Here is a 19,610-nt window from a genome sequence, read left to right on the forward strand (position 1 = left end):
GTTACTCAAGACAAGGCTTGAGGAAGGGTCTGCACTCTTCTGTTGTAGTCCTCAGGTGCAGACCCAAAGCCATCTAGGCGTTTGAGTGGGTACAGTGACCTGGGACTGGGTTAGAGACCTTTTGGGGCTCCTTGTACACTGCCACCAATAGAACGACTCATTTTTACAACAAGGATCAGCCAAAAGCTGGTTCCTGTGAAGCAGAAGTGAAACATGCAGCAAGTACCCACCTTTTCTAAACTACTGTCCCACCATCTTTAATAACAAGGATGTTCCTAAAGATCAGTGATCATCGCCTGGCGATCTTGACACACAACCTTAACCAATGCAGGGTCTATATACCGTATTTGCATAGTCCCACCCATTCATTGTGTGGGAGCATAAAGATTATCCTCAAAAGACCATAATTAACTGTACTATATATTTTTTAAACTGTATTACACTTTCTAAGTCTGAATGGAAAATGGCTTCTTCCCCTGTTTGTCTCCTTTCATACAGATATTCATGTCATTTGTTCTTCACTTCCCTTAATTGTTCATGTGCCATGTATAAAAGATATATATCTTCCTTGAGAGTAGCTAGGCTCCACATACTAAGGAAGAGAACATATGGATTTAATGATGTAGACTAATCTCAACAATATATAGGCTATTCTCAATCAAATTTAAGCCTATAATATTTAATGATAATTTTGAGTTATTTGCATTTTGCATTTTCTCCTGTCTTTGGAAACCAAATCGAACATAGCAGAACTACAGACAGACATTGGCTGAGTGGAGGGAGAGGCGTGAGTGGAAGGTCAGGCATTCAACTACATAAAGTGCTCCCCGGGAGGGGGAACGGGATGGGCAGGGCAGATCATGGTCCCTGTGTCTTCCATGAGGTTGACCAGTCAACTGGAAAAAACTGCTCCATGTCCACATTTTAGGTACATCTGATTTATTATACACAGAAACAGAAATAAGCCAATTACTGACAACCGCAATCAAATATTAACTAGTGATACATTACTCCATTGTATGGACATGGAAGTCAAGTACAAAGCAAAAACAAGTATCAATTCACAGTGACCCAATAGGGCAGACTAGACCTGCTCTCTAGGGCTTCCAAGGCTAGGGCTCTTTAAGGGTGCGCATTGTATCACCATTCTCCTGCAGACAGCCCCGTGAATTCCAACAGCTCAGCACAGAACCCACTATACTACTCATTCACTCAGTGTGTTTGAGTCAGTTCTGACTCATAGCAACCCTGTAGAACAGAGTAGAACGGCCCCTGTGGGCTTCCGGGGTTATAAATCCTCACGGGAGCCCACGGCCTCATCTCTCTCCCGGACTGCCATAGCGTTCCTTAAGTGCAGCAGAAAGTTCTCATGGACTCAGTATTTCTGATGGAGTCAAAATACCCTTGAGGTTTATGGCGTTGCCTTTGGTTTAATTCTAGTGCGGTACGGAGTCCTGGTGGCGATGTGGTAAGGTGTTGGGCTGCTAACTGCTTCACCGGTGTTTTCAGCGCACCGGCCTCTCCCTGGAAGAAAGATGGGGCGGTCTGCTCTTATGAAAAAAATCACACTCTCAGAAACCATTAGTAGGGTCACTATGAATCTGAATTGGCTTAATGGCAGTAGGAATGGGTGGGAAGGCAAGCACTACAGAAAAACTGCCACTATGGAGATATATATTCAACTGCCTTAATTGGGTTATAAAATTACTTTCTATGCTACACAAATGTGTTGTGCAGCAGTTGGTGGAAACTAAGCTCATAGCTCAGCTGTCCATTTCTAAGGGAGTACTGCAGTGGGGTTTGTGAACGTGAGACTTGCCTGTCACAGAAGTAACAGCCTTGCATCTTCTATGTTAATTAGGAGCAGTCACTTCATGGAATCATTCATGGGAGGGGGCAACATATTTCTTATTTACTGCTTTTGAAATTAGATATGGGGTCCTCGTATACCACTACTTAGTAGGCACGCCATGAATGCCGGCAATTTTATTTAAAAATCTGACCTACGTGGATAGGAAGACTGAAAATAGAACAGGCTTGCTGCCTTATAGAGAGAAAACCTACTTTGAGATGTTAGCTTAATGCCTAGCCACGCTCAGGAAATTCATGTCTGATCTAAGGCCAGGTGTACACGATGTAAGGAAACAGACCTGCGTTTAACAAATGAACTAGGGTAGAAAATAAGGATGCCGGGTGGGGCTTTTCTACAGGCCTATATCGCACTAATTTTGTAAAAAACAAACAGAGATTCTGAACTTTAGCCCATGCTGGAGTTCGTTGTGCACCAGGAGGGGAATCATCCTAGCCCTTACTTGAAGGCGACTAACAGAAACAGATTATTGAAGTCTATTAGCTTCTGTACAAATCCATCCTGGCAAGTATTCAGAGATGATATTATGAATCTAGCTACCAGGAACCATTGTCCCGCCTGCCTGCAATGCCTTGGAAAATGCAAAACCATCTGTAGTTGTTCACAGGTGAAACACGTGTGTAATTTCACCTTTTTGTCATTCATCATTTACATGCTCGTCTCCTGAATCCAGTGCAATTTAAAATCACCAAGCCAATTGACAGTTGTCTTGCTATATTTATGGCAAGAACCCTAGAATAATAATTAAGACTATTTATTTCTGTTAATGAAGAAGTCTTTTGAGACCATATCCAAATGAGTTTCCTAGATCACTCTTTCGTGAATAGCAATAATAGACACAGATTTTATTAGAAGTCCCCAATGCGGACTGCAGATTTGTACTTGCTACATAATCATTGCTCCTTGTCTGCTCCACTGTTAGCAACTGGCTTTTGTTTTCCTTTCTCAGCATGTACCTTCTCTCCCGTACTTGGTCATTGTTGCTTTCAATCGTCAGTGAGTTTGTCCCGATTCACGGCAAACCCATGTGTGTACAGTAGAAAGCAGGTTGATTTCTGCCTTCAGTTTTGATACTGAGATGAATGATTTTCAATTAATTTTGCTAATGTGTATAATAGTTGGGAGAATGGCATCCAAATTGTAAGGTATCCCAAATTGTATGTGTTTGTATTTTAAAAAGCATTTATGAGGGGGCTTCAAAAACATTCAAGGAAAGTGGGATTTAAAAGAATATATAATTTTCCTATGAACTTTTTGATACCTTCTCATGCTTTGGAGTAGGTTGTTGAATGTGGTTGTACATGGTATTGTAGTACTGAATCTATGCTGGGAAGACCAGATTTGAGAGTAGCCAGGAACTGTTCAGTTTTCTCTCTTACTCTTCTGCTCAATCTCCAAGCATCTCTCTCTCTCTCTCTCTCTCTCTCTCTCTCTCTCTCTCTCTCTCTCTCTCTCTCTCGTTCTCTTCTCTTTATTTTAGACTCTCCAAATGAATTATGGCTTGCCTTTTCTTAATCCTCTTGGCGCTCAGATCATTTACTATTTGGGCTTCAGAAAATGTGTTTCTCACTGGAAAAATGAATAGAATAAACAGAAATTGTGTATAAATTCTAACATGTGCGCAAAGTATAACATGCTTAGGGTAATTTGGAAACTCATCCTAGTGAACTATATCTCTAAGACCTTTTGATGGAATGTAGCTAGGATTGAACAGCTTTAAAGAACTATTGGCCAACAAAATTTTATTATAGCATTAAATTAATAAAAATCAAGTAGAATTCCAAAACATCCAGTTACATAAGAAAGCCCTTCATTTTAAATACCTGACGTTATACGGCCTTGACTCCTGTCTTGTCTCGCAAATCTCTTCCTTCCCCCCATTGATGGGCTTACTGTGTTCTCTGTGGTTTGACCATTTAGTTTACCCTCAACTGGAAATCTTAATCTAGCTACCTGATGCGTTTGTCACTTTACCGTTTTAAATAGCATAGTGATCTAGGAAGAGATCCACAATGGTTTTGATGTTATTTCTGTGTCAGTGGTGTGGAAAGCATATCATGCTGCTCTGATTTAAACCTTGTTCTTTGTTTTTTCCTCCTTAGGTGGAGTCTTTGGACTTTATAAAAAACGACAGTAATCAGATCTACTTGAAAAATTAAGCGGATTGATTTGGTTGGAATATACTTTTACCAGTTCTTTAACGTTCATTCTCTAGGTAAGTGGATCCAAGTGCCTCTACTTGGTTTCGTTTAAAAATTATTGGGACGCCGTCTCGAGCCCAATATTAAGCTGTATGTGAACTTTTGACAGTAGTGGTTTGAGGTCCTCAAAACCCATGGTAGATAACTGGAGGATTATTTAAATGAGAATGTTTGTAAGTCTTCACCACATTTCTGGAAATAGCCTGATTTTAGCTGAACACTGGAAAATTTTGTCATTTACAGTTTGAAACCAGATCCTTTTATTTACTCTTTTAACGATGGATTGCTTGTTGCAATCTTGAGGTGATACGGTCAGATCAGATTTTTCTCCGAGATTGATATGTGGAATTGTACAGTATTGTACCATGTATGGTATCGTGGACATTTTGGATAAATTAGCAAGTCTCCTTGTGTTAAATCATTCTCATTTTGCAGTATGCTTGGTTTCTGTGGTGAGAATAGAAATCATAAGGACTTGCTCAATTCAACTCCCCCATTACACTTGGTTTCTGGCTCCTGAGTTAGAGAACTCTTAACCAGGAGGAGTTCAGGCTTTGAGCAAATTACTGGTTCTGCCAAGACAGAACTTAGTGGGAAAAGGACTTTGGCTACTGGTAAAATGTCAGTGTAGCTAAAGCCTGCTCTGTCAGACAGATTTCTTGGCATTAGAAATCTAAATGATACTGAGTTTAAGGCTTGGTAATTTTTTTCCCTCCAATCCAGCCAAACTCATGCTTTTAATTAACCCTTTACATAGTTACGGAAAGTGTGGAACACTTTACTGTCCCTAGTTTAGGCTGAAATACAACCAGATTGCCCCTTGGAAGCAAGGATGGGCGAGATGTCCCCTCAGGGGACATCTTTGGGCAGTTAGTTAGGAGAGACCAGCCCCTGGAATGGGGTACCTGCTTAGTGAAGTAGACAGTGAAAAAGAGAAAGGCGCTCCAGGGGGGCGGATTGATTGGCAAGTGGCTGCAACAGTGGGCTCACACAACTACTGTGGGGGTGGCTCAGGACTGGGCAGTGTTGTGTTTTGTTGGCTGTGGGTTCACGGTGACCAAGAGCCCACTGAGGGGCACCGAACCACAGCAGAGAGGTGAAAGATTCAAGTTTCTGAAATTCCTAATTTTATTCATTGCTTGTTCTTTCCTCTCCCATTTCTAAGTAAATGAGAGTGTGATGAAACCTGGTGGATGACAATGGATAAGGGAAGTACGTGTGTGTACATCTGGGGAGCAGCTTTCCGATCCATAGGGCGGGGTTGGCTTTACCGGTGGGCGTTTTAAGACAAGACGTGTGTTTCCAGTCAGTGAACTGTCGCATCGTTTATGCAATGCCGACACGTCCCCTCAACTTCATACAAAACACTTCTTTTAAGACAACTGCTTTGGAATTTGATTTTTAATGTAGCTTTGAAATATACCGTGAATGGAGATAGACCAACTATGGAAGCATACAGGGGATCTGTTCATTCTACCTGCATGGTTCAAGTCCCAGCATTTATCTGTGACCGATAATGTCCATTGTTCTGTGCACGTGGTGCCATTTGGGAAATTTTGGGATAATTAACGAATGTCAGGTAGTCAGCTGGAAAAACCCATCAGGAAGAGAGATGCTAAAACGGTTTCAAAAGCAAAGTCTTAATTTCTTCAGTGGTTATAATAGATGCTAGAAGATGAAAACGAACACTCTCAACCACTAACTTAAATGCTTGTGTCTGCCACGTTTGATTTTCCATTTACCCCCATGGTTGGCTTTTACAGTGCTTCCCAGAGTAGCCAGCAAGGCTAAGTTAAACTTCAGTAGGTGGAAACTAGTTTAAATTGTGCTTAGGACACTGTTCTGTAAGGGCCTCCTAAGAATGGACATGACCTGAACGTGGAGTACAGCTAGCTTTCTCCTTGTGTATTGCACTGTGTGGCTTCCAGGCTTCTGGGTAAGCCAGCCATGGGATGTTTAAGAATACGTTTAAGAATAATTATGATTTTTTGAATTAGGTAAGTAGTAAAAGTTAAAAACAAAAAATATAATCCTCTATTATCATTACTTTAAAAATATTTGTAAACATTTTTGTTGTTTTGGAGGTACTGTTTATTACTCTCTTCCCCCTATACCTCACAATTATTTATTAGTACCTGGTTTATGATATTGACAGTTGGTATAGTTATGACTACTCATTGTTTTTCCTCCGGGAGAGGGAGATGAAGGTGTATTTAATTCAGATGGGTTTGTGAGGACTAAACACCTGGCAGGTAGTAGGCAGGCAGTCACAACGATGACGGTGATCAGTTGTGCTGATAGGTAGCTGCAATCACTGTCTTAGCATGATAATTAGTATTTTTATTAATCTTGTGACTGATCACACTCACCGACATGGACATAACTCATAGAAATGGATACAGTTTTCTCCATTGAGGAAGACATTCTTGTGGTTCGGAACAGGTCACAAGGCATTGGAAAGCTTTTTTCATAATGGGCAGTTTAGGAATACTCAACAGCCTCTTGGTGACGTTAGCAGTGATCCTGGCTAAGTCCATCTGCTGGAGAGAGAACTTCTGTTCAAATGATGGCGTTTAAATATTTGTCCATTCCTCCTGCTCCAGTTGGTAGTAATTAGACAACAATTTGCTGTAAAATGAAAGAAAACTTCACCATTAGAATGGTTTCCCTTTTATGGTACTTTTTGTAAAAGATAAACACAGATTGTCTTATCTTTAGAAAAGGATGCTTTCCATGTCCTGCCACCTTCCTTCACAAGCCAGTGCTTCAAGACCTATCTTGACATCATTCATGTTAATGTAATCTGGGGTGAACTATGGGTTCTAACCACCCACTCCCACTCCCTCCCACTCTCTCACTGTGCCAGATGGACTTATTTAGGAACTGCACCTATGCTATTTCTTCTTTAAGGAAAGATACGAGGGAGATAAATATCATTAAACCAACATTGGTTAATTTCTGGAAGCCAGGATTTGGCGGCGTGTTTTCTCTCTTTTTAGAATCTTAAGTAAGAGTAAAGAATCCCTTTTTCATTTCAGGAAATCGAATTTTAGGACAATAATTTGTGGGGAAACAGTAGTTACAGTTAGCAAGTTTTGAAGTCAAATGTTACTGAAATCTTATTTTAAGTTAAGAAGTGAAAAAATATAACATAGTAGTTCAGGTGTAACATTGTACTTTATACTTTTCTCAGACCCATTCTTCATGCATCCATCTGCTCCTTTTGACACGCCTTTATGTGTGTGTGTTTTCCCTTGTCATTAATTTCACCAATAAGGAAAATAAAAAGAAGGAATACTTTAAACTTATTCCATTTCATCACATTTAGCAGGTCTTCTAAAGATTGAATATGGGGCAAAATGGATCTTTTCTATTTCTATCATCAATTAAAATTCACGGTAGGTAGACCTTGTGAGCGTCTACAAAAAAATTCCTCTTATAGTTTGATAGCTGACCGTCCAGTCAGCCCCAACTCATAGCAGCCCTGTGCCCAACAGAATGGAAGTGTTTTGCCATCTTCCCCATTGTTTGGCTTGGGCCCATTGCTGCAGCCACGGCGTCCATCCATCTTGATGAAAGTGTTCCTCTTTCATACGATCTTCTACTTTCCAAAGTATGAACTCCTCTCCGGGGACCAGCCTCTTCTGCTAATGTGTCCAAAAGTGTAGGAGATGAAGTCTCGCCGTCCTTGCTTCTAAGGAGCCTTCTGGCTGTATAGCTTCCAAGGCATATTTGTTTGGTCTTCTGGCAGTCTATGATTGTTCTTGGGCTACATGTTTTCATGTATCCAAAAATAATTTTCTTATATTCTTCTGTACTGCTTGGAGTTTTGTTCTGCAAGCATTTCCTATAGCAGTACTTTCATTCTGTCAGTCAACAAGCATTCGTATGAGTGTTGTATGCCAGTAGTATGAGTGTTGTATGCCAGTAGTATGAGTGTTGTATGCCAGTAGTATGAGTGTTGTATGCCAGTAGTATGAGTGTTGTAATGCCAGTAGTATGAGTGTTGTATGCCAGTAGTATGAGTGTTGCGAATTTTCTTCCACGAACATTCTGTTAGCCATCGGGAACCCTGGTGAAGGATCTTTCTCATCTAATTTCATTGTGTTTCTTTATGTCCAGTCCTCTTTTGTCTTTGCCGCAGCTTTGAGGTCATCCTTCATTCTCCACATAAAACCTATACAGTAGAACGTAGTGGTCATACGCACTATTTCTGTGTTAAGACTTAGCAGTTGAGTAATATACTGACACAAGGCTACACCGTGCATTAAGGCAATGACTGTGTGTGAGAAAATGGAGGCACAGAAGGTCACCCACCATTAAGGAAGAACACTAGCAAGTCACAGAGTCAGAATTCCACCTTAGGTTTTCCCAGTTACACGTTCAAGTTCACCCATGAACCCCTGGGAAGAATAGTGTGGTGATCTACCTTTGAAAGATGAGCTATCGATAAGCCACATGGAAAAAAAAATCTGACTGCCATTGAGTTGATGCCAACTCATAGTGCCCCTACGGGACAGGGTAGAATGCCCCTGTGAGTTTCAGAGACAGTAACTCTTTACAGGAGTTGAAAGCCCTGACTTTTTCCCATGGAGCTGCTGGGGGTTTCAAACTGTTGACCTTGAGATGGAAACCCAATGTGTAATCACTGTGCCACCAGGACTCTCAGAATCCCTATGAAGTACAGTTATCATCCAAAACACACGAGGTCACTGTGAGTCAGAATTGCTGGCGACAGATGTTTCTCCCATCTTCACATATCTTGTCCTTCGTTGCCAGGTCTCTGATCTAGTTTTTCTGGTGAACTTTGCTGTGGTCATACCAATTTTCTGTTTAGTATGATTCTTCTAATTAAATAGAAGCCATGCTGCCATTTCGAGGAAGAGTCAGGTCTCATAATTTCAGAGAACGTTGGAAGCAGTACACTTCCACCTTCTTCTCAAGAAAGAAAGTACTGGGGCTCAAGCATCTTCCAGACCTATGCCAGGCATTCCCATCTTCTAGACAGAAATTGAAGCTCCCTGACACGGTTACAATCACCCAGACACTTCTGCTCTGAGACGCCCATGGTGTTCGAGCCACATCCTGACAGAACAAGAATGGTCTTTGGAATTTGGGCTTCCTCGAGAGCCTTGGAAATGGGGGCTGCTAACGACAAGGTCAGCAGTGTGAGCACACAGCTGCTCCTTGGGAGAAAGAAGAGGCTTTCTGCTCCTGTGAGACTGACATCCTGGGAAGCCCGCAGAGGCAGGTCGACTCTGCCCTATTGGGTCATTATGAATCGATAACCACTCAATGGCAGTGCGTTTGGCAGTTAGAACCTTCCTTGTAAATTACTAAATTGGATATTGAACAAATGACACTCACTGACAGTTCTTTATTTTGAACCCAATACAGCACATTGACTTCTCCGTCATGAATTGCCAAAAGACAAATTGACACTGTTAATTGAATTTTTTGCCTCCTCCATTATTTGCATTAATGGTTAATACACTTTACTGGTAACAGAGTATAGCTAATTGTTTTATTTTTGTACTACTAATTATCTCATATGATGTTAGAATCTCCTTAACACTTAATACTTGCTGCATGTCACTTTTCACGTGTGTTTTTGTGCTTGTATTTTACATGAAGTGATTTCTGTGCAGGTTCAATATCCTCTCACTGCTACCTGCTTGAGGCCAAAGACACCCATATTTTTTACACCAGTAATACATGTGTTATATGTTTGCCTACCGTGTAACCTCCACACATTATTTTCATAAGTGAGCTATATCAATATTTTTCCACATTGATGATTTAATTGCCCCCTCACCCCCAACGGATTGAATATTAAACCTGTGTTTGTGCGCCTGTTGGCACAGAGGTTTGCTTCCCGGCAGCAGACTGTCACCAGCTGACCCTCCAGTATAGAAAGCCACCTCTCTCTTGTCAGTACTCCTGCCCTGCTCTGCAAACCTCTTTCTTCAATGCAAGGAGAAATCAGGTTGTCTGCCCCTGAAACATGCCCCACTTTGGTGGCCAGCACACCTTGGGCAAGAAAGCCACTTCGAGTGGGCTAGGCTGGCATGCCCAAGTGGTGTCCACTCCACCCCGTAATCTGGCTGGCCGATTTGAATCTCAGAGCAGATGCCATGAGGTGGCATGAGAACCAGGGACACAAAAGGTCAGACGTCTTTCTCTTGAATAAGACAGGGCTCAGGACCACCTGGGGGCCCCATGGGGTTGGGAGAGCCTGCCCGCACCCACGTCATCCTTCCGTGGGTCTTCCTATGGGGTCAGCAATGCAGGACCCACTATGGCATACCCACACATAGTCCTCTGCCTGCCTCTTACCCCCCCCACCCCAACCCCCCCACCCTGGGCTTGGATGGGCTACAAGGAACTCCACCTCTCTCAAGTCCCAAGAATAAACTAACAATTTCAATTGCTTATTTTCCTATGGCCGAGGCCTACCCAACTTGACCCATGATACCTTGCCCGTTGCTTTACTGTGATTCTGCAAATATGATCCAAAGTAGCCGTCTTGGACTATTACCAAATGATGGTTACTGTGTTGAAAGCCCACTCGTGGAAATGCCATGGGGAATGTGCAGTGCATGCACGGGTGCCCACGTTGGTATTTTTAAACATAATTTTGTCCTTTCCACTCACTGCCTGTAAGCACAGGTTAATTACATGGCTGCACTCTTTATGAAGAGGAAAAACAAAGAAACCAACAACTCATGTCTTTATTTTGTTAATATCCTTTGCAGTCTTGAAAACAATAGTGAAAAAAATAGGTTTTTAATAAAGTTTTGATCAATTTACGGAAAGTACTTTGTTGTTAGTTTTCTTTTAAAATTCCTTTTGGAGGCTGTAAACTGATTTCTGAAAATGGACTTTAATTTAGATTTTTCTCTTAATCATACTCGTGAGCAGAGCAAGCCTGATACTTATTAAATAAAGAGCTCAGAGCTCTGAGAAAATGTTAAAAAAATTTTTTAAGCATGTTCTTGAATGTGAAAAATTCTTCTGAGAGTAAAAGAGCACCACCACCTCCTTAGCAATAGAAAACCAACCAAACAAGCAAGTCCCTTTATATTTCAGTGACCAGGACATTTTATTCTTGCCTGCAACTTTTAACTTTTTATTGTAATTTGAGTGAAAGTTTCCAGAGCATGTTGGTTTCCCATTCAACAATCTACACACGTTTGTTTCTGGACATTGATCGTCGTGAAGAGCAATGTAACATTGCTCTTCTGACTTCCTGCCTGTGATTTCCGCTTGCTCCTCCTGCCTTCCTGTCCCCACTTGCCTCTGGGCTTTTTTCTTGAGCAAACTGTGTCCTTTTGATCTCCTCTGGTTGGTCTTTTTTTCAACCCCTCCACTTTTTTACTGTAAATTGAGTGGGGGGTATGTGTGTTTACATTTCAGATGGCCAGCCAGTTTAAATACTCATCAACCCTTCCAGGAGTTTACACTTCATCCTCTTGCTCCTTGACTTCCCTTCTCCCATCCTGTGGTCCACTGCTATCCCTTACTCCCAATGTAACACCCATCCAGTCTAGTTACTTTCTCTTCTAGCCTTGCACTCTCCCAAGTCTCCTCCCTTTCGTCTTTGCCTTGGTTTTTATATATCCATATAATATTTGCCCTTTTGTGATTGACTAATTTCACTCAGCATGATATTCTCCAGGTTCATCCATGCCATCCGGTGCTTCGTGGTTTCGTCATCAAGTTTGAGCCATGCATGTGCTCCACTGAGTGTGCCTACCCGGGTCTCTCTTGTCGGGCATTTGGGTTGTTTCCGTCTTCTTGTTATTGTGAACATGGCTACGCCTGTGCCTTTACGACTTTCATTGCTTTAGGACGGAGACCCAGCAGAGGGATTTCTAGATCTGTGGCATTTCTACTCCCAGTCATTCAAGGTGGAGCCATACCACATTGAACAGTGGTTGGACATAGTTACCAGCCCCTCAGGAGTATGTGAGGGTCCCAGTCTCTGCAGCCTCTTCAGCATTTGTGATGTTCTGTTTTATTAGACTTGGCTCTCTATGTTGGTGTAAGACAGTCTGTTTTGATATGTATCTTCCTGATGATACTCATGATTGTGAGCATTTCTTCATGCTTGTTGGGCATCTGGGGGTCATTTGGGGGGAACGGTCTACCCTATGATTGGTCTAAGAAGTGTGTACCTCACTGGCACTAGTGTCCCCCCATAGCCTGTCTGCCGTTTGGGTAAAAGTTGAGGCATAGGTGCACATTCAATTCCAGGCCTGAATAGTGACTAAGGGACAGAGTCTCAGTCTATGTTAGACTAGTAAACATATTTTAAAAAATACTCTTAAGTGTTTGTTTTTTTCTCCGACTATCTGGGACCTTATATGGTGATCCATTTCTGAGCAGTCAGCAGGGCTAGTTGGGCACTGTCTAGTTCTTCGCAGGTCAGGGTCATGGCAGTGCAGGTTTGCGTTAGTCTTTTGGACTAATTGTTTCAGTGTATCTTTGTTGGTGTTGACTCATCCTAGCTCCAGACCATGAAAGATCTCACAAGCTTTTAAGACCCCAGCCAATACTCACTAAAGAAGAATATAGAACAATGTCTTTATGGATTATAGTGTGTAGATTGACCTTGACATTTCCCATAGCCTTGGTGTGTGTGTCTGGGCTACATTCTGTATAGAAGTAGATCACCGCGTCTTTTCTCCCACAGAACGGCTCAGGGGTTCAAGGTGCCTCCCTTCTCCATAGCAACCAAATGGTTAATCCCTGTGCAATCAGGACTCCTGCGAGAAGAGTTGAGTAGCAGAAACCAGTCTCTGGCTTCTTGATCAGAAGACGTGTTCCTGGAGAGAGAGGGAGCGCTACGGTGCTCACGGGGGACACAGCAGTCCTTGTCCTGCCTGCGCTCGGCAGTCGCAGGGAGTTTTTGTTGAGAAGAGCGATTCAATCCGGCCTGCACTTTGGGAAGAGACATCTGGCAGGCTTGTGTTGGATGGCATGCGGGGTGGAGGTGAGGGTGGGGCTGAGTGGGCGAAGAACTCACTGCAGGTGCAGAGCCACTTAGAGGCACTTATATTAATTCACAAGCGAGCTGTCACCTCACGGTGAGCCCTTTAAGTCTCCTCCCACACTTACATCACACAAAGACACTGTGAGTGCTTGAGCCGCAGGTTCAGGGAGTGCTTTCGGCTTTCACTTCCTCCAGTCTTCCCCCTCAGTTCCTTACTTGTCTCGTTTTGCATCACGGTGCCCTTGTGGCTAATTTCTGCTCAAATTGTTTTCCTTAATAGTCTCTTGGCAAGTCAATAGGTCATTGGTAATTGTCCCTGGATTCTGTGTAGCCAAGGGCACTGTGCCCTGCCCTGCCCTTTGAAAGCGTGCCAGTTGGATCCCGAATGCCCTATGATCTCCTGACATTGTGAGGTGGGAGATCAGACAGGTGATAGGAAGGAGCCTGGATTCAAGTGTAGCAATGGGGAAGGATGGTAGACCAAGGTGATGAGGGGAAGTTGATGGTAACCAACTCCCATGGGACTCTCTCACTGGGTGTAGAAGGTGTGTGTGTGTGTGTGTGTGTGTGTGTGTGTGTGTGTGTGTGTGTGATTTGCTTTTGGGCGGGGAGCAGGAGGAGGAAGTGGGCAGTGATGACACTGGCCTTCGAGCCTGAGAGTTTGTTCATTACTTTTAATAGAAAGAGGAAGTCCAGAGAGGAGCGGATTTTAGTAGCAGTGTGATTACTTTTATTGTTTACCAGTCAAGTTTGAGATAAAAGGGGATGAAAAGCACGTAAGTCATGTAACTTTGCTTGCTGTCCTCCCCCTCCCTCTGTCCGTGAGGGTTTATAGTTAGAAACAGGAATTTACCGGAAGACTTGAGTCTCCTTCCTCTTGGTTGCTGTTCTCCTAGCTCCTTAAATATATCTCAAGAGCTTAGGATGGTTTTCGGTTTTCTCGACCTCGCCCCTGCCGGCATCCCCCAGATCCAGCTCCTCAGGAACCCGCGTGCTTGTCAGAGTGTGTGCCCCAGCCAGACATGTGCCTAGGAAGCCCCTGACAGAAAAACAGATGGGGAATTAGCTATCTTTTCCTTTGGAGGAGCACGGTCCTTGCCATCTCACGACTTGCTGAAATCGCACAGCAAAGGAACATTGGAGGCTGGGAAATCCAGGAACGCACAAACACATGCACGTCTCCTTCCCTAGGATGCACTTGACTGAGACGGTCTACTGCAGGCAGGTGGGAGGCAGGGTGGGTAGGTGTTAAGTGAGCACAAGGATCTAAAACAGGACTAGACGTTTAGAGCGACAGTTGTGGGTTCCATCAGTAATGTTTCTAACAACAGAACCCGAGGGCCTTTCAGTGGGACACTTGGGTGCATTGGGCAGCTCCAATGTGCTCCACCCCCATCACCTTCCACTAGGCAGTGTTTGAATTTCAGAAGACACACTCTTGATTAAATTCGGTTAAGGGTATATAATGATCCCGTAATTATCATTCGTGATTACCTTGTGTGCTAATGATCAAAGCACACATTTAATAACCATAGGGCAGTAACTATATTTTAGATCCCGAGCCATAAAAAGATTTCCATTAACAGAATGTTTTGTGCACAAATAAATTATTCATTGACTTTAGCAGAGCTCGATTCTGTCATCAGTCTTAACTGGCAACTTTGTGAACATCAATCACCACAGACGCCAGCCCTCGCTTGGCTTCAGCTTCCATCCTTCTTACATGAGGTTTCTGTATCTTATTATTGTTATTTGTGAAAGCTCTGGTGTGGTTACATTCAATGAATATTTATGGCATTTCTGCCATGTACAATGTAGTTCTTCTGTGCTGTGGAGGAATTCCATGATGACCAAGTCAACATCTCAGCCTTCACGTGGCTTAGGCACGTGAAAGAGAGCTGGATTAGTACCTGCCTGTCTTGGATATAAGAAATGTGATCGGTGCTCTCTGAGATGTCGAAAGAATGGTGATGCTGACACAGAGGAGGGAGACGTCCTGTGCCTGTGAGTTAGGTAGGCGAGGAGGAGAGTGATGGCGTCCAGCAGTGTTTCTTCAGAAAAGATTTCAAGATGGGTATACCTTTGACAGTGGGTAGTGTGACATGCGTATAGGCAAAGAGATGGGATAGGTATTGTGCAAGCCAGTAAAAGAAGAAGCTGGTGTGCTTTGAACATAACATTTGTAAGTGCCAACCCACAGTGAGTCTGTGCAGCCCTGTGCCATCCTCACAATTGTTCTTATGTTCTATCCCATCCATGCAGCCAGCCACTGTGTCAGTCCATCTTGTCAAAGGATAGCCTTTTTTTTTTTTTTGCTTCGTGCTACTTTACCAAGCATGATGCCTTTCTCCAGGGACTGATCTAGCCTGACAACATGTCTATGTGAGATGAAGTCTCACCATCCCTGTTTGTATGTGAAGCGGAAGAAAAATAATACCTGGCTACCTAGAGAGTGCAGCGTTCTCCGGGTGTAATTAACTTAACAGCTAGGCATTGGGGAACCTGTACCCAATTTTTAAAATCTAAGGAGCAGCATGATTGAATGATATTTTGGAAAGATGGGCCTATCTGCAAAGGTAGTATCTCGCATCATAGTTGGAACATCTGGTGGTAGGCAAGGTCGGATGCCATTGACATAGTCTCTGTGAAAAGTAAAGGGGCTCTGAACTGAGGTGATTTTAATAAGAGTACAAGAGAAATGACGGAGGGGGGAGAACTCTAAGTAAATTAACTCCAGGTGTTGGCACATGGTTGGCTAAGAAGGGCTCGAAACAAGAAACAGTCAGATATTCAAACTGATACCTTTATGAAAGATTTTATTTACCCAACATTAATGGAAAGCGAGCCAGGCTTTGTGCTAGAGGGGTGGGGGTGGGGGCAAATGAGCATGACTGTTGTCCCCAGAGCTGAAAATGGGAGATCTATGCCATTTTATTAGGGGCTCATACAACTCCTATTACAATCCATACATACATCAATTGTGTAAAGCACATTTGTACATTCATTGTCCTCATCATTCTCAAAACATTTGCTCTCCACCCAAGTCCCTGGCATCAGGTCTTCATTTTACCCCCTCCCTCCCTCCTCCATCATGAACCCTTGATAATTTATAAATTATTATTTTGTCATATCTTGCTCTGTCCCACGTCTCCCTTCCCCCACTTTTCTGTTGTATGTCCCCCAGGGAGGAGTTCACATGTAGATCCTTGAAAGGTTCCCCCTTTGCAACCCGCCCTCCCAATATCGCCACTCACACCACTGGTCCTGAGGGGATCATCTGCCCTGGCTTCCCTGCATTTCCAGTTCCATTCTGCACCAGTGTACATCCCCTGGTCTAGTCAGACCTGCAATGTAGGATTCAGACAATGACATTGGGAGGGGGGTGGGGAGGAAGCACCCAGGAACTAGAGGGAAGTTGTATTTTTTCATTGTTGCTACATCACACTTTGTCTTGTATCCTTCCCAAGACCCTTCTGTAAGGGGATGTCCAGTGGCCTACAAATGGGCTTTGGGTCTCCATTCCACACTCCCCATTCATTCACTATCATAAGATATTTTTGCTCTGATGATGCCTGATACCTGATCCCTTGACACCTTGTGATCGCACAGGCTGGTGTGCTTTTTCCATGTAGGCTTTGTTGCTTCTGAGCTAGATGGCCGCCTGTTTACCTTCAAGCCTTTAAGACCCCAGACACTATCTCTTTTGATAGCTGGGTACCATCAGCTTTCTTCACCACATTTAGTTGTTCACCTACTTTGTCTTCAGTGGTTGTGTCGGGAAGGTGAGCATCATAGAATGCCAATGTAATAAAAAAAAAGTGTTCTTGCATTGAGGGAGTACTTGAGTGGAGGTCCAATGTCCCTCTGCTACCTTAATACTAACCTTATAAATATATCCATATAGATCTATTTCCCCATTCTCGTGTATAAATATATTTGCATACATACATGTCTTTATCTAGACCTCTATAAATACCCTCGGCCTCCTAGCTCTTTCCTCTATTTCCTTTGACTTCCCTATCATGCTCAGTCTCCACCAGGGTTTCAGCAATTCCTCTTAGTTACATTACCCTTGATCATGCCCAACCAGGCCTCCCACACCCTCCTCACCATCGATTTGGATTGCTGCTCGTTCCCTTGTCCCTAGGTTTATTAACACCACTACTTTCCCCCCACCTCCCTGTCTCCCATGTCCTCACGAAACTATCGGTTCCGTTGTTTTCTCCTCCAGTTGTTCATCCAGCCTGTCTTATTTTGACAGAGATAATAACATGCACAAAAACAAGACAGCACAACCAAGCAACAATATACAACAAAACAATACAAAACAAAACACAACAATAAATAAAAGCTTGTAGTTAGTTCTGGGATTGTTTGTTGGTCTTTAGGAGTGTTTTCAAGTCCAGTCTGTTGGGGCACCATGACCTGGCCCCAAAGTACACCTTCAGCATTCCCTGGAGACCTCACCGCTCCATTCCCTTGCTGTTCTGTTGCACCCCCATAATGTTTTGCCTCCGTGTGGCTGGATCCGATTGGGTGCAATTCCCTCACTATGTCTCCAGTGTTGTCCCCTGTAGGGCTATGGGTCAGTGAGGGACGTCATGTCAATGAGGGTATATTTAACCTGTAAAATTCTGCAAATTTTTCATTAGTGATGTGATCAAGCGATTTCTAAAGTCAAAGATCTTTGATGGTGTCTAAATTATGTTCAGTACAGTAGCGGTAGTGGGGCATTAAACATGGTCCCGAGGATGGTGCTGCTGTGCGTCTTTCTCTTGTGCTCGCTGAGTGTCCCTAAGAGTTCAAGCCAACTCAACAGCCCCTAACAACAACAGCAGCAACAGCTCTAGCTAGTCTTAGAAGGGACCGTTTAAGAATGTGCTAGTCCTGAGAAGTCGTTGCTCACTATCAGATACTGCAGAAATGTCAAATTCCAGGATTATTTGTCACAAATTGAAGATCAACACTTCCTTCCAGTTACCCTCCTCCTCTCTGCTTCCTCCTTCCTGCTCCTTCTCTGGCACCCAGCGGGTAATGGCAAGTGCATTTGCCACACCCTTGGCTCAGGGTCAGGGAAGTCCCCGGGCTCTCCTTGGCTCTTTTCCCATATGGAGGGAGGTTTCCATGAAGAACAATCCAGGGAAGTGCACGCACACATGCACACACACATACACAGTCTTTTCCTGACCTCAGGGATATAGATGTGCCAATAAACAGACAAAATATACAGTGGTATTTAGCATATTGTGACACACACACACCAAGCAACCATCGGATAAGAACTCAGTATTGTATTGTAGCAAGAGGGTTACTGTTAATAATTTAACATTTAAGAATAATGACAGAACTTGCTGAAGAGAAAAGTGAAATTTGCTTTGCCATGATGGAGAGCCTATTCCTGTAGACATGGAAAGGGGGATGCTTATACTGAAGCTACATTAAGTAGATTCTTATAATTGTTTTATTTTAAGCAGTTATTACAGAAAATTTGGTGTAATAAAAGAGCATTCACAGAGGTACCTGTGTTATTACTAAAGGATACTTTGAATTGTAATTATGTCAGACTATCCTATAATGATTATTTTACCCATTAAAAAACAAAACAGATGGATATTGGGGCTCAACTCAAGTACACCCTTAACACAAGAACACTTTATTCTAACAATCTGGCATTCTGTTATGCTCACCTTCTGGACACAGTTGCTGAATACAAAATGGGTGCATAAGCAAATGTGGTGGAGAAAGCTGCTGGTGCCCGGCTATCAAAAGATATAGCATCTGGCGTCTTAATGACTTGAAGATAAGCAAGTGGCCAGCTAGCTGAGAAGCAACAAAGCCCACATGGAAGAAGCACACCAGCCCATGTGATCATGAGGTGTCCTTGGGATCAGGTATCAGGCATCTAAGACTCCAAATAAAACCATACACAAGGTGAATGTAGGGGGCAGTGGAGCTGTGGTGGTGGTGGCATGGAGTGGAGACCCAATGCCCATCTGTAGACATTTGGACACCCCCTCACAGAGGAGTCTCAGGGAAGAGAGGAGCCAATCAGTGTACAGTGTAGAACAAAACTTTCCTCTTGTTGTTTGGTGCTTTCTTCCCCCCACTATCATGACCTCAATTTTACCTTACAAATCGGATTACACCAGAGCATGCACACTGCTACAGATAGGAGCCTGAAACACAGGGAATCCAGGAGAGAGAAACCCCTCAGGGCCAACAAGGAGAGTAGAGCTACCAGAAAGATTAGGGGCAGGCGGGGGAGAGAGGAGGAACGTATCACAAGGATCAACCCCCTCCCAGGGGGATGAATAATGGAAAAGTGGGTGAGGGGCGATGGAGGACGATATATGGAAAAAAATAATCTATAGCTTACCGAGGGTTCATGAGGGAGGGTGGGCGGGGGAGGGAGGGGAAAGAAATGGGGAGCGGATATCAGTGTCTTAAGTAGGAAGAGAATGCTTTGAAAATGATGATGGCGGCATATGTGCAAATGTGCTTGACACATTGGATGAATGTATGGATTGTGATAAGAGATGTAAGA

At 43.3% G+C, this 19,610-nt stretch overlaps 1 protein-coding gene across 4 annotated transcripts in view; it reads left to right on the plus strand.

Annotated features, from left to right (window-relative positions):
* HIVEP2 (HIVEP zinc finger 2) overlaps positions 1 to 19,610 on the plus strand; it is a 221,223-nt gene that overhangs the window by 114,428 nt on the left and 87,185 nt on the right. For all 4 annotated transcript variants that reach the window (XM_075554451.1, XM_075554455.1, XM_075554454.1 and 1 more), the window contains one exon: positions 3,973 to 4,085. The gene's annotated coding sequence lies outside the window, so the exon portion shown is untranslated. The remainder of the gene's footprint in view (positions 1 to 3,972; positions 4,086 to 19,610) is intronic.

This window comes from Tenrec ecaudatus, chromosome 7 (genome assembly GCF_050624435.1).
Source record: "Tenrec ecaudatus isolate mTenEca1 chromosome 7, mTenEca1.hap1, whole genome shotgun sequence".
Taxonomy (NCBI): Eukaryota; Metazoa; Chordata; class Mammalia; order Afrosoricida; family Tenrecidae; genus Tenrec; species Tenrec ecaudatus.